The 15496-nt window shown below is 33.6% G+C and overlaps 1 long non-coding RNA gene across 1 annotated transcript; it reads right to left on the reverse strand.

Moving 5' to 3' along the window:
• Positions 1-12907: 12907 nt before the first annotated feature.
• On the reverse strand, positions 12908-15169 carry LOC110281132 (uncharacterized). The gene is made up of 5 exons (XR_008009737.1): positions 14864-15169; positions 14395-14576; positions 14250-14289; positions 14040-14150; positions 12908-13236 (listed from the first exon to the last, which is right to left on the reverse strand). It is a non-coding gene; the product is annotated as an uncharacterized LOC110281132 (long non-coding RNA).
• Between the last annotated feature and the right edge of the window lie 327 nt (positions 15170-15496).

Below are 15496 nucleotides of genomic sequence, written 5' to 3' on the forward strand. Positions count from 1 at the left end.
GCCTCTTTGTTGGTCATACCCTTGGTTCGGATGGTTGTAATAGACATTAGTAGGTACTGTCATCTTGGAGACTTGGACATTCATCCGTATAATGGGAGTAACAAGAGCAAATTACGTGCACTCTTTGGGGAACCAACTGTTGACTTTGTTGTTGTTGATGAGGTGGAGGTTGAGGTTGTTGTTGATTAAGTTGGAGTTGCTTTAGAATGCTAGTCATCTCACCCAAGGTTTTGGTAAGGGCGGTGGTCTCACCACTAGAAGAAACTTCATTGATGGCTCTTTGATGATTGCTTCTTTGTCTAGATGTAGGGTGGACTCGGCCAAATCGGTAATGAGTTGTGATGCTTTTTCCGCCGTTATATACTTTGTCAAGGAACCATTACTTGAAGCATCCAAGAGGATTTTGTCTTGCGATTTCATTCCTTGGAAAAAGTAGCTAATCAACACTAGAGTGTCAATCATGTGGTTAGGGCATGAGTCAAGAAGCTTGCGGAACCGTTCCCAATACTCATATAAAGTCTCCGATTCACCTTGGATAATGCATGAAATTTCTTTCCGTAATCTATCTGTCACTTCCACAGGAAGGAATTTGTCTAAGAACTCCCTTCTAAGCAAATCCCAATCACTAACAATCTCATTGGGCAAAGTGTAGAACCACTATTTAGCTCTTCCCTCAAGAGAGAATGAAAAGGCATACAAGCAAACAGCAACCTCATCGGAACCTTCCCTCCTAATAGTAGAACATACACCTTGGAAGTCCCTAAGGTGTCTAATAAGGTGTCCATGGAACTTTGGTAAAAGATTGATCAAAGTGGTTTTAACCTCAAAATTAGCATTCAAGTCCGGATGACGCACTTGAAGTGGTTGAAAAACAAAATCCGGAGCACCAACTTCCTTAAGAGTGACTCTCCTTGGAGCGGTCATAGTATCGATACCTAAATCAATGGAAGAGTTATTAGTAGTATCAATGGAAGAGTAGATAGTGCCTTCTTCAAAAGACGATTCGGAGTCAACCTCGAATATGGTTGGTGAATTAATAGAAACCCTTTCACCACCACCAAAGGCTAACCATCTCCGAGCTTGCCTAATGTGAAATAAAGTTCTTTCAATCTCCGGATCAAATGTAGCTAAGCTTGGATCCGGTAATGAACGTGTCATTCAATGAAGGAAGTATAGAGCTCATGACAACAAAATAAACTAAATAAAGACTAATCCTAACTAACAATAGAACAAACAACAATCAAGGAAAATGCAAGTATTAACATATCCACATATTTATACCAACCAACAACATAGCACACATATGTAACTCCCCGACAACGACGCCAAAAATTTGATGATAGAATTTATTGCCGGTCTAGAATTTACCAATTAAGTCCGTCATAAGTATAGTCTAAACCAACAAGTAATTCCACACCAAATTTAGAAAATGTGTCACCAAAATTCAAATCAATAACTAGGAGTAGAATCCTGAGTCATTTTCCCTAGGAGTTGCCCTAAGATGCACATCAATGGTTAGGAGTTCTCTTGGTGTTTTGGAGTTAAGTACAAGAAAAATAGGTGGACAAGAATTAAAATAATGAGCACTTAACAATTTAGATAAGAAAACCAAGAAATTAAGCTAATAAAGATGAATGACAATCAATCAATATATAAGCCTTGGTTAGGGGTGAGAATTGGAAGTCCTATCATCATAGTCTCCATCAATTGTGACAATAATTGGTTATTGCTCCACTTAGTCAACATCTAACTATGAAGGATAGTCAAATGGAGATAATCAATTTAAGTCCACAAGTCCTAGTCAAATCCTAACGAAAGACTAGCTTTAGTGGCATGCAAATCAATTAGAAATTTCCAATTATGAATCAACAAAGGACATTGACAATTCAAGTGTCTCCAATAACTCAACCCCCAAGCCAAGAGTGAAAAAATCTACTCCATAACTATAGTTGACATTTTCTAAAACACTTGGTGGACAAGAATGAAAGACATTATGAAATTGAGAAGAAAATTCAAATCAAAGTTATCTACTACAAACACTAAACAACGATAAGGTAACAACAATGAACATGAAATTCCTCAATGCATTAATAGAATTCAAAGTAAACAAGATCCAAACCCAAGATCTACAATAACTTGAGTAATAAGAACACTAAAACAAGAGTAGGAGAGTGAGATCTACAAATTAAAGCAATGTAAACTTGAATTAAATTCAGATCTAACCAAAGGATCCAAGAGAAATTCAAATTGAGAAAGCCAAAACCTAAAGAGAAGTGAGAATTTCTCTCTCTAGAAACATAAACTCCAAAACTAGCTAAAATTCTCTAATGTCTGAATTCCCCCTATTACCTTAGTTCTCTTGGGTCTTTAGCGTCCAAAATTCAGCTTAGATTGGACCTAGAGCTCCTGCGAAATCGCCAGTCATGATTTCACTAAGAATTTCACGTGTTTAGCGCCACGCGTACGCGTAAGTCACGCGTGTGCGTCCTTGGAATTTTGCGATCCATGCGTACGCGTAAGGCACACGTACGCGTCTACGGATTTCTCACTCAGCCACACGAATGCGCCATCTTTGCGCACCAGTCTCAGCAACGCAAATCCACGCATGCGCACAGACCTCGTGTGCGCGTCGATGTCCATGCCCCAAAGCTTCAATTTTCATGTTCCTTCCACTTGTGCATGCTTCCTTCCTCTCTTCTAGGCCATTCTTGCCCTATAAACTCTGAAATCACTTAACAAACACATCAAGGCATCGAATGGTAATAGAAGAGGATTAAAAATATAGCATATTTGGTGTAAAAGAAGCATGTTTTCAACCATGAAGCAAAATTGGGAAAGAAACACAAAACCATGCTTTTTATATGAATAAGTGTGAAAGAATGTTAATAAAACACCCTAATTCCATACAAGAATTTGATGTCGAAATTTGGGATAGAGAAGGGACAGAAAATCTAGTAGCAGGCCATCTTTCCAAAATTTATCCAAAAAAACTCAAGCACTACAAGTACCCCCTCAAAGTAGAATTCCCAAATGAACAAATCCTAGCCATTAAGATGATACCATGGTTTGATGATATGTCTAACTACAAGGCTAGGAGAATTATTCCTAAGGAGCTTAATTGAAATGATTCTTGATACTTCATATGGGATGACCCACACCTCTTCAAAAGATGTACTGATAACATCATATAGAGATGCATCTCTAAGGAAGAGATTCAAGGAGTTTATGGCATTGCCACGGTTTAGACTGTGGTGGTCACTTTAATGGAGAGAGGACGGCAGCTAAAGTTCTTCAAAAATATTACTCAAAAATAGTTTAATGATTCATAGTAAAACCTCTCAGCTCATTCTGAGTCTCATCATGCTCGGCATCACCAACTCACTCAGACTAATTCATCCACAATTCATAGTACGCCTAAGTCTATGTCTTCTAAGATTTAACTAACTTTATCTAATTTAAGCCCTCTAACTCTTTCTCATTGGTCTCAAGTGTCAATTACTAGCTAGAAATCTTAAACAGTAGTTAAAGGAGTTTGGAAGACTAGAGAATCCTTGAAAAGTGAAGAAGAACTACTTTTAAGCAAAACAGGGGTCTCACGCATAGTTATCAGAACTGAACTGGTAATCAACATGGTCATATGACTGGGTCACTGGTTCAACCGGTGGGCCACTGATTCACCTGGTTAACCCGGTCATAACTAAAAAAAATAAAATTTTATAAATAAATTAAAATGATGTCTTAAAATTTAAAATATAAGTCTTTACAAATATTAATAATTCAATATTAAACATAACTAATGATCTAAAAAAGATAATAAATTATTCTCTAAATACAAAATATCTTTTCAATTAAAAATCTACCACAACCTTATGCAATATTTATGACATGTGAGGGATTGGTGAAGATCTATTCCAAATAATTATTCAGCATTTCCATGAACACAATCCCCTTCCTTTAAGTGTCATGTGAGGCAACCAGACATATCTCAATTCTGGCAGAATGGTATGGCACGTACCCGTCCTGAAAATAGCATTACCAGTTAATAGCAAACTGACTTAATCCTGAAGTAAAAGCAAACTATCATGCATACTCTTAAAATTATTATGTGCCTCTATCCAGACAACCTAAGTTTTTTAAGAAAGAAATTATTTATGACAACACATATTTTCTTTCTACGAATGGTTTTAAGAGTCAGGAGAGAAGGAACTACCTATGGAGAAGATATCAAGATAATATTTTTAAAATGATCCAATGTCTTCTGCTGAAAGAAAGAAAAAATAGAAAGTGAACTCAATTAGAACCTCGTCAAACAGTTAACTCACCTATGATAGAAAAATGCTTAAGACCATTAAATCAACACTTGTTCTTTTATATGCAAATAACCATGTATACATTTAAGCACCATAAAAAATAACAAATTTAACTATTCAACCAAAATTCACTAAAATTTTGTCAAGTTCAACAACAACTCTAAAAGACCAAATACAACAGCAGTAACTACCTAATTCAACAATAATTCTAAATAAAATTTACATCAAATCAGAGAAAGAACAGAAAGAACAGCAACAACAACTCTAAAAAACTAATATTCAACAAATAGAAAGAACAATAACTCCTCTAAAATTTGCTCATGTTCACCAAAATTAACATCGAATCAGAGAAAGAATAGCAACAACTCTAAAAAACCAACATTCAATAAACAAAAAGAACAGAAACAACTATAAAATTTGCTCAGGTTCACCAAAATTAGCATCGAACTAGAGAAATAACAGCAACAACAACTCTAAAAACTAAATAAAATAGCAACAACCACATTCAACAACCACCAGATTCACCGAAATCAACATTAAACTAGAGAAAGAACAGGGTCAAAAGCTGGAGCTCACCTAGTTGAGAAGATGACGTCCACCACCACTCGACGAAGCGAACGCAGGGTCACGGACTCACAGTGAGAGAACAAGAGCATGACGAGGTGAGATACCCAAAGACTAAGAGTGATGAACTGACGACGAGGGGAGAGACGAGGTGAGGGTGAGGGAATACCGACGCCGAGCTCAAGAGAGTGACGAGGTGAGGGTGAGAGGCTGGCCGTTGCTGACGACAAGCTTGAGAGAGCAGAGACAGAGAGACAAGGGCATGAGGTTGGCTTTGGGAGTTAGGGTTCATTTCAATGAAAATGGGAGGATGGGGTGGGTCTAAAATGATGCTGTTTCAGGGGAAAAATAAAATAAATTAATGAACATGACCCATACTGGGTTGGATTAACCGTCAGGGTCAACGGGTTTGCATTAAACCCGTCGGGTCAAACCGGGTTCGACCGGGTCTGTTGCATGAACGGTTCAATGAGTGGCTCGACCGGCCAGGTGACTGGGTGACTGGATTTCTGATCGAACCGACTGGGTCGAGCCGGATTTGGTAACTACTCTCTCATGTATGCAACCCTCTGTTCGCGTACGCATGCTGTTGAAAAAAGGGTGGTCGTGTGTTCCAACCCGAATGGAAGACTCGTGTCGTGTGTTAAAATTCGCGTACGCATGGCCGAAATTCACATGTTCACGTATGCAACATGGTCCCCGCATACGCGAGACCCCCAGGTAGTAGAGAATGCCTAGGTTGCACGCACAGGTTCGCGAATGCATGCTGTATCAGACTCAGAAAAATCAAATGCTGCAGAATTTCAGATTTTTCACCGAATTTTCGACGTTCATAACTTCCTCTAGAAAACTATGTTTTTCTCAAACTTTATATCATTTTATAGCTCTTAAAATCATCTTAAAGTTAAAAGAAAGATCACTCAATTTCAAGGTTTGAGGCTTAAGTTATGATCCACCAAAGTTTAGCAAAAACAAGGTTTTACAAATTCTCTAGTTCCCAAAACTTCCAAAACCAAACCAATTCAAATGCATTCTAAATCATGTCAAAACAGTCCTATTGTACCTAAATTATGTTCGCATACTTTCCAATAATTCCACAATCTACCAACATAGAGTTTTATCCGAAAATTCCGACTTACACTTCTCCAATTCTCAATAATTAATAACCCAAAATATCATTTCACCATCATCAACATTTATCAATATCAACAAGCATCAAAGTTCATTATCAATACTCATAATCATCATTATTCAACCCTAACATCATTAATCAATATCGTCATTCATTGAAATCATCACAAACATCAAAATCATCATACATCAACAATTATCAACAACCAATTCAATCTTATCCTAAGGTCTACTAGTTTAAGTGTCTAGAAACATTACATATTACATAGAAGAAACCGAAACTATACCTTGGCCGATCTCCAATATGTACAATACACCAAATGTGATTCCAATCAAGCTCTCAACAAAAATTAAGCCACCAATTTCAATCCAAATGCTTCCAAATAGCCAAGACATACAACTCCGACAAGCACCAATGCTCAAACTAACATCATATATTTCATAAAACTCAAAACCTAATATTCAAAATATACCAAACTACAAGGGTTTATGAGAAACCTTACTTTATCCACAAAAATTGAAAATGAAACTCAACAATTTCTCACTAATGGTTAGCACCTAAACAACCAAAACACAAAAATCTACTCAAAACTCCAACCTTAATTTTTAAAATTCATAGAGCTACAGAATAGGGAAGGAGTTTCGAAATCTTACCAACCAAAGTAAGATAGAACTAATGGGCTTGGCGAGAGCTTCACGTAGCCGCAAATCGCTTGCGAATCGGAGCACCATAGCTCGAGTTATGGTTGAATGAAGTTGAAGATGAATAGTGTTTCGTGAAACCCTTGCTCTCTTTCTCACTTCAGCAACTCAACCCTCATGTGTGTGTGTGTGTTTGTAGCTAAAAGTGTCCATTAATGTGTATTATATATGTTGGGCTTGCGCCCAACTTGAGCCCGGTCCAATCCATTAACGTTTTTGGCCCGTTTGGCCCAACTTTGAGCCAAACCTTTAGAATTAGCGCCCAATTTTCAATTCTAAATATTTTCCTAAGTTTTTCTACTATTTTTATCATTCTCACATAGTACCGGACAGACTTAAACTGGTATTGTCGGCTAATTTACCAGTATGCATTTTTACACAATTTTTCGCAGAAAATTATAATTTCCAACTCAGAAAAATCTATTGAGTTCAAATATCATATTTAAATTTCCTAACAATATTCTAAATTTTTGAACCTATTTCGGGCAATTAAATTATTTTAACTCAACGGTTAATTAATTGCGGTTCTTACATGAAACAAGAAGAAAGAAAAGATGATGATGATGATGACGACTGATGAGCGGATATTTTATACGCTTTTTGGCATCATTTTCATTTAGTTTTCATAGGTTTTAGTGAAAAATTCACATTTTTTTATTCTACTTTGAGTTTGTGTGCTTTGTGGTGATTTCAGGTATTTTTTGGCTGAAATTGATGAGTTTAAGCAAAAGTCTGATTCAGAGACAGAGAAAGGACTGCAGATGCTGTCAGGATCTAACCTCCATGCACTCGAAGGAGCTTTTCTGGAGCTACAGAAGTCCAAATGTTGAGCTCTCAATGGCTATGAAAAGCTAACATCTAGGGCTAATATATAATAGTTTATACTTTGCTTTGGAAATGAAGGGCTAAAACTGGCATTCAATGCCAGCCACCTGCCCTATTCTTGAAGTCAAACGCCCAGAAGGGAGCAACTGGAGTCCAACGCCCAAAAGGGAGTCCTAAGCCAGCGTTCAACGCCCCTAAGGAGTTCTAGCACATGGAGACACCCTTGGCTTAGCCCAAACACTCACCAAGTGGGTCTAAAAAGTAGATTTTCGCACTACAAGACTAATTTATCTTACTTCTGTAATTCTTAGTCAGCAGATTAGTATTTATAGGAGGAGATCACCCTAACTTTAGATGATCTTCTTCTTCCTCCATTATTTTCAAACACTATTATGTATAGTATGAGTCACTAACCTCCTAAACTTAAGGTTAGGAGCTCTGCTGAGTTTCATGGATCAATAATATTACCGTTCTAGTTCAATATGTCTGATTCTATTCTCTTATGCATTTTCGCTCTTCATCTCATGAATTGAAGGTGACCCGTGACAATCATCCTTGTTCTACATAGGTTCTGTGCAAGTCCTGATCCGGATAGCATTGAACCAAAGCTAGAGATTGCATTGACCGTGGTCTCTGTGGCGTTAAGGCTAGAGTACTTGGACAACTTTGGGTACATGACATATAATCCCATTAATCGTGGTCTCTGTAACGTTAAAGCTAGAGTCAGAGGAGCATCACTTTCTGATCCGAAAGGTCTGCCTTGTCTGTGGCACCCTGAGTAGGATCCTGAAGGGGAGTGGATTGCTTAGAGCTTCATCTTCTGCTACAGTGAGAAACCTAGAGGTTGCTTGATGAGAGGACATGAGTCATCTCAACATGGTGAATTGCTACAGTGGAGGAGGTTAACTTGATGAGACAACATGAGTTAATCACTTACGGCTGCCACTAAAGGAATCAGAAAGTTATTAAAGTAGATAGTAAGAAAAGTTAATCCTTTAAGACAAAGTATCTCCGAAGCCTCAACCATTCTCATACCATTAAATTCTCATCTATCTAGTAACGTTCTATTTATCTATTTTGTTTTATATATTTTTCATGATAAACTATAATTTCTATCCGCCTAACTAAGATCTACAAGGTATCCACTGCTTGCTCAAACCAACAATCTCCGTGGGATCGACCCTCACTCACCTAAGGTATTACTTGGACAACCCGGTATACTTGTCGGTCTATCTGTGCGAATTCTGCAGAGCTAGTTTTGTGCACCAATGACGATGACGACGATAACAACGATGATGAAGAAAAGGAGAAGGAACGAAAGTTTTGAGTTGTGCAGAAATTATCAAAAAATAATATTTAAATTTTTTAACTGACAGAAGAAGTTTCTTAATTTGGACATGAAAATTTCTTAACGGTATCATTTTCTACTAAATGATGTACTTTTCTTGTCATTGAACAGATTGAAAGGTATTGAACTCATATAAAAGATCTAGTTATTCCTATGTCATTTGTAACAAATTGATGTACTTTTGGGTCTGAAAACACATTTGAATGTATTTTCTTAGTTGGGTAATAAGTATATAGTTTGGGCTTGTGATTCTTTAAAGATTTCTTATGTCATTTAGCAAAAAAATTTTTCATTTCTAACTAAATGATTTGTTTTTGTTATCACTGAATTGATTGTGTGGCATTAAACTAATATATAAGAGATTTAGTTATTCATGTGTCATTTGTAATAATTTGATCTATCTTTTAAATCTAAAACATATTTAAATATATCTTATTAGTTGAATGAGTCGGTTTTGGACTTGTGGCCTTTTTAAGTTTTCTTGTGTCATCAACACAAAATTCTTATGTCATTCATAAAAAATTTATGTGTAATTTCAATTAAATGATGTGTTTTTATTATCGTTAAGCTAATTGTGTGATATTTAACTAAGAAGAAGAAGAAGATGATGATGATGATGATAATGGAGGAGGAGAAAGAAAAAGAAAGAAGAGAAAAGATCAAATCAGGAAAGGAGGAGGAGGAAAAGGAGGAGATGATTGTGGTAGTAGTGGTGGTGACAATGACAATCACGAAGGAGAAAGAAGATGAAAAAAAAAGAGGAGAAGAAGAAAAGAAAAAAGTAGGAATAATACACATACGAAGAAGAAGAAAGCGGGTATAGAGAAGAAGGAAAAAAAAGTACACACACAATGATTTGGTTGGACTTGAAAAAAAAAATTACTTAATTGTCTAGTTTTTCTGTTAAATTATATTTATTAAGTTAAATAATCTAACTTCAAATTATTATCTTCCTAATATTACTGATAATCACTAAATTAGTAAATGTTACTAGAACGGTCAAACAGATCAGTTACATTTGTTATAGGGGTTGACTCGTTTATTTTTTCTTTATTCACGAGTTTCAATGTTCAAACCATAATGGTTTATGGCTAGTTTGATAGGTTAACAGGTTAGCTTGTTTATTTTTAAGAAAATTTAGATAAAAATTTAAGGCCAATTCTTCCATGTTTTTAATTTTGGTGTCGAAATTGCCGAAGTTGTTTTTTGTAGTAAGTTTTAAATATTAAAAAATTGTTTACTTTTATATTTTTTAATTTAAATATTAATTTTTATCTCTTTTTAGTAAGTTAGGCAAGTGTATATAGACACCATAGCATACACTAAAATTTAATTCTAGACTAAAAAATTTTAAGAAATTAAAAAATACAACTTTTAATCAAAAATTCTTTTTTAAAATTTTTTTTGAGTCGAGGCAGATCTTCAAGTTGAATCATGAAAATACTAAAAATGTATTTTTCTAAAAAATACAAAAAAATAAAATTAAATAAGTCACCTATTTAACCCACTATTTTTTCGAGTTAATAAGGTTCAACAACATGTTGTTTTTAAAATTTAAATAAATTTGACCTTAGTAACAAAATCCATCCGTTTATATAGATAAACAAGTTGAGCAAACGAAACAGTAAAGTTCCTTTCTCCTTCCTTCACTCTTCCCCGTTTTTCATTAGAACACATCGCTGGGACAGGGTGAAAATCGTGTTTGCTGTGTGGTTTATGTCTATGTCGTACTTGAAATAAACTCATCCTTAGTTACCTCCTTATAAAAGATTTTATTGCAATTTCTTTTAATTTTCTATTTATTTGATGAATAAAAGATTGGAAAGATTTTATTTGAATAAGAAAACATTTTATCTGTTTACATATTTTTCTTCTCCAAAACAAAAACAAAGAGAATTGTATTTACATTATCCCATTCCTTGAGTTATTTTTTATGAACTAATTTTTTCCAACATTTAAACTGATATACTTCCTTTCATCATGTATAAAATTTGTGATCTAATGCGTGAATTATGCTGTACTTCATCCAATAATAAATTTCCTTGAGTAGTCAACAAATAATAATATTAAAAATAATTTTTACAAGAAACATTTCTTTTGGCCTAATTGTACCAAATAAAAAATTAAAGCAGTTATTCATTCGTGTATGGACCAAGTAGCACACCTTATAGCACGCATCGTGATAAAAACATTAATGGCAAGCAAATAGTATTATATAATAGCACCCATGGCCTAATTTAAGCTAATTAATTAACTTTGGAGAGGGAACCATTATTGTAGAAATTAAATTTTCGAATGGGTGCTTTGGAGAAGGGACCATGACTATGGAAATGTCATGTGGCATGTCCACTATGTTGGAGACAATTGCACATTGTATTAGACAAACGTGAACACATAGGTAGGGTTCACTTGAATTGCCTTGTGTTCTATGCAATGTCCAATCAAGACCACAGAAATTTCCCTATTGCTGCTAACTGCTTCTGAAGAAGGGGTTTTCAGTGTACCCACTAGCTATGTTGTAGCCTAAGCCAATAATGTCATTTTCTACACATCAATTTGGTGCATCATATAACGTGAAATTAAGATTTAAAACCCTACACAAGAGATATGATGACAAATGGTAATAATAATAATGATACCGAGAGATAGACAACTCCCTTTAATTAAGAGATTCACTAATTTCAATTCTCTTCTTGTAACTTTGTGTCTCTTCCGCCATTGAATGGAAATGAAACATTTCGTATATATGTCGAACAATAATAATACGATGTCACGTACTCGTTTAAATATATAGTTTTATTTATTCAAAAATGAAAAAAAAAACGCTATAAGGATATCATTACCACATGCTTAACTTTTACCAACATTTAAAAAATATTACCAAATCATATTAAAATATTACTTATGTATATTAATAATATTTTAATAAATATTAAATATATTTTATATTACTAAAGAGTTTTATTAATATTTTTTTAAAGATTTAATAATATTTAGTAAAAAAATATTACAAAAGATATTCTATAATAATATTATAAAAAATGTTACAATAAACCGTCAATGATAATATTTAGAGAAATATTATAATAGATATGTTTTGTAATGCTTAAAAAAATATTATCATAGATAATTTTTGTAATATTTAAAAAAAATATTACCATAGATATTTTCTGTAACACTTAGAAAAATATTACAATAGATATTTTTTGTGATACTTACAGAAGATTACAATAGATATTTTATGTAATACTTAAAAAATGTCACAAGAAATCTTTATAATAACACTTTTAAAAATGTTACAATAAATATTCTATAGCAATACTCTAATAAATGTTACAAAAGATTTTTTTGCTAACAATAAAAAAATATTACAATAGATCTTTAGTAATGTTTAAATGCACAAAATATTGAATTAAAATTTTTTTCTTCAATTACATATTCTACACCTATTTTACAAAATAAACCCAAAATATTTAAACATTAAAATTGGTCTAATAAATCAATTTTTTTATTTCTCCAATATGCTTACATGATTAGATACAAAATGAAAACGACAATTATTATTTAATTGAACTTGATCTTCATTATGCATGCTAATAAACACTCATGCTTCATGATGGAAAGGCATGCAAAGTTTAGATTTCATCTTATAAAGCTACAATTAAAAATTGAGAAATAGATTGCTAAGACTGGGTTTGAGACTTTGAGATGAAAATAAAACAAGAGGAGAAGCAAAATAATAAGAAGTTTTAAACAAAGTATTCAGCATCACTTATTTTCAAAAGTGCTAATAAAAAATCTTAGTTTTTTATTCAATTTGAAATACTTTATTTTAGAGTATAACTGAAAAGAAGAACTAAGATAATTGACTTCCATTTACTTTTTTTTTCCACTCCTTACGAGGATATACATCCAAACATCTCAAGTTATATTTGTTCTTAAAATAGCTAAAGATGTGAGATAGTTACTTACTGTAACTTAAGTTTTAGTGAATCCAAGAGAATCACATAATGAATCTTTACCATCTTTTATATTTGGCTGGAAGGATCTTAAGCATCTTCCTTTACAGCTGAATTATTGAAACAAAAGTAACTAGTTCAGTAAAACAAATGTGAAAATGGCCAATTTCTTAGTAATACATAAAGGATGGAGAGCAAAATAATGCAAGTCCTTATAACCATGAACTTGTATTGAGAAGACATATGAAAGTATTTCACCACCATTGTCACAAATTGCACAAATAGTATCATAACCAACACTTTGCCCAACATTGACGTCAAGTTCACCATCGGACTTGTCACTCTCTACTTCTTCTGAATCAATTATAAATTTTGGTTTCCTAGAGAATCGAACATCCTGCCATTAACCAACATAACCTCAAATAATTGAAATAAGAAAGAACATCAAAGAATATTTACATAAATAGAAATACAAAGAAAAAAACAAAGAGCTAACAATTTCACTGACCTCATGGAATAGTTTATTTGAATCTCCCTCTCCGATTAAGTTTAGCAGATATTGTAGATTCAAGTTTTTTATTAAAAAAGTAAAAAAAAATGAAAATGATACTTTATGGTGAATCCACATTGTATCCAGAAAATAGCAAAGGTCATAATTAAAGACAAATCAAATAAATAATTGAGCAATTATCTATCCATAAGAATTGAAAATGTCAACCTTGCAACTCAACTATATAATAAAAATTAAAATTTTAAAAATAGGAAGCCATCTATTGTGTAATTGGCACCAGAACAATTAGCATGGTAATTCAATTTTTGAATGCTAATATATATAAAACTTTATTTAATTGCACAACAAACCCAAAAGCAAAAATAAGTGGTATATATGTAGTGCTGCAAAAAGATACTTTTGTTTCTAAGCTACAACTGATCTCATCACCTGTGTTCCACAATTGATCTCATCTATTGTTCTCTCTATTTAGATTTGGAGCATCTACATTCATTTTCAAGATAATGAATACAGATGTACAATACCATTTAGTTAAACTGCAGGAAACCTTTAAAATTAAAACAAGTAATGTCATGGACCTTAATCCCAACTAAGATCACCATTTCAATATAGATACCAGTTAACCACGAATTCATAATAGTAGAAGGTACTCAGAAAACACCAACGCAACAAGCAATAAAGCATTTAACCTTCTATTTAAGTTTTTCTAATTGCTCTTTATGTTCTCTTGCTCCATTTCAGCCATGGCTTTTTTTCTGCGGACCTTCTTCTTACATGACCATCTCCAACCAAAATCATCTCTGCCATTATCAATAACAAAAACAAAAAATGAATATAAATAATTGTGACAATTTAGAGAGAGGAGATCAAAGAATAATGAACAACAATGTTTAAGGAACCTGAATCATTGGCAGTCTCCATGCTCATTGAAACAAAAGCCTGTTAAAATTTACGGCCAAAATTGAAATTCTAATATGTAAAGAATGACAAGGAATTAATAGCGGAAAGAATCAATTACAACTAATCAGAGGACAAAAGACCTACTGGAACCGAGGCAGCGGCGGAAGAAAACCATAGCAGAAACAACATACACGAGAGCAAGCGCTGAAGGCGACGATAGAAGCAAGAGAGGTGGCGGTGGAGTGAAAGACGCTGGCTCAGAAAGACAGAGAAGAAAGGCAGCCTTCACATTCAGGGACTTTACATCTTTAATTAATCCTGTGCAGCTACAATGTGAAGTAATATGTAAACAGAAAGGCGAAGACAATTAAGCTAGACCTCAAATTTAAACGTCATTAGCCAAGCAAGAAACCAGAAAAAAACTATATTAGCCTTAAAATCTATTAGACCTTAATCTAGTTCTACTATAAGAGTGAAGTATTCAGCCCTAAAACTTTGCTTCGTAAGAACTAGTATCAAATCACTTAAAGAAATAAAACTTTTATGTTATAACCTAATTAAATTTTATTAATTTAGTTAGCTAATGAGAAAATATAGGAAGTTGTAATCTCACTTTCTAGTTTGAAGGAATCTTGATAATCAAAGAAGAGGACAATGGTTGGCTTCATTGTTAAGAGGCAAATCTAGAATGCCGACCAATGGTTCCATGCATCCAGCATGCTGCTTCCTGCAATTTTTCAGCATGCAATATTATTCATTTTAACAAGTTACGAAGTATCAACAAAATTTATAAACCACCACTCAGAATAAATCAAAGACATAAACAACTATTTTGTCTTGTGCCATTATCCATTAAGTGATAATCACAACCAAGCCCTATTCTTCTATGTTCTGATCCCCTTAGATAGATAACTTTTCTATTTAGATGATGGAAATAACCATTGTTTGAGTCTCAAGTAATTTGATTTGAGTAGCGAATTAAAAGATGAATAAATATAGAAAAGTGAGCATGCTTTAAATGCACAATTTTGGTGAGCAAAGTAAACTTAAAAAGATTATTATTAATAGAAGATTATGCAAATATTAATTATCAATGCTAGCCATATCCTCAACTTCCAAATGAAAAATATGCATTATATTGATCATAATCTTTGATTGTAAAATCTGATCTTAAATCTTAAGGTGAAGCAGACTCTTTTAAATTGTACTATGTCCAGGTTCCTCTAAAATATATAGTAACAACGTT

The sequence above is a fragment of the Arachis duranensis genome, chromosome 5 (genome assembly GCF_000817695.3).
Source record: "Arachis duranensis cultivar V14167 chromosome 5, aradu.V14167.gnm2.J7QH, whole genome shotgun sequence".
Classification (NCBI taxonomy): Eukaryota; Viridiplantae; Streptophyta; class Magnoliopsida; order Fabales; family Fabaceae; genus Arachis; species Arachis duranensis.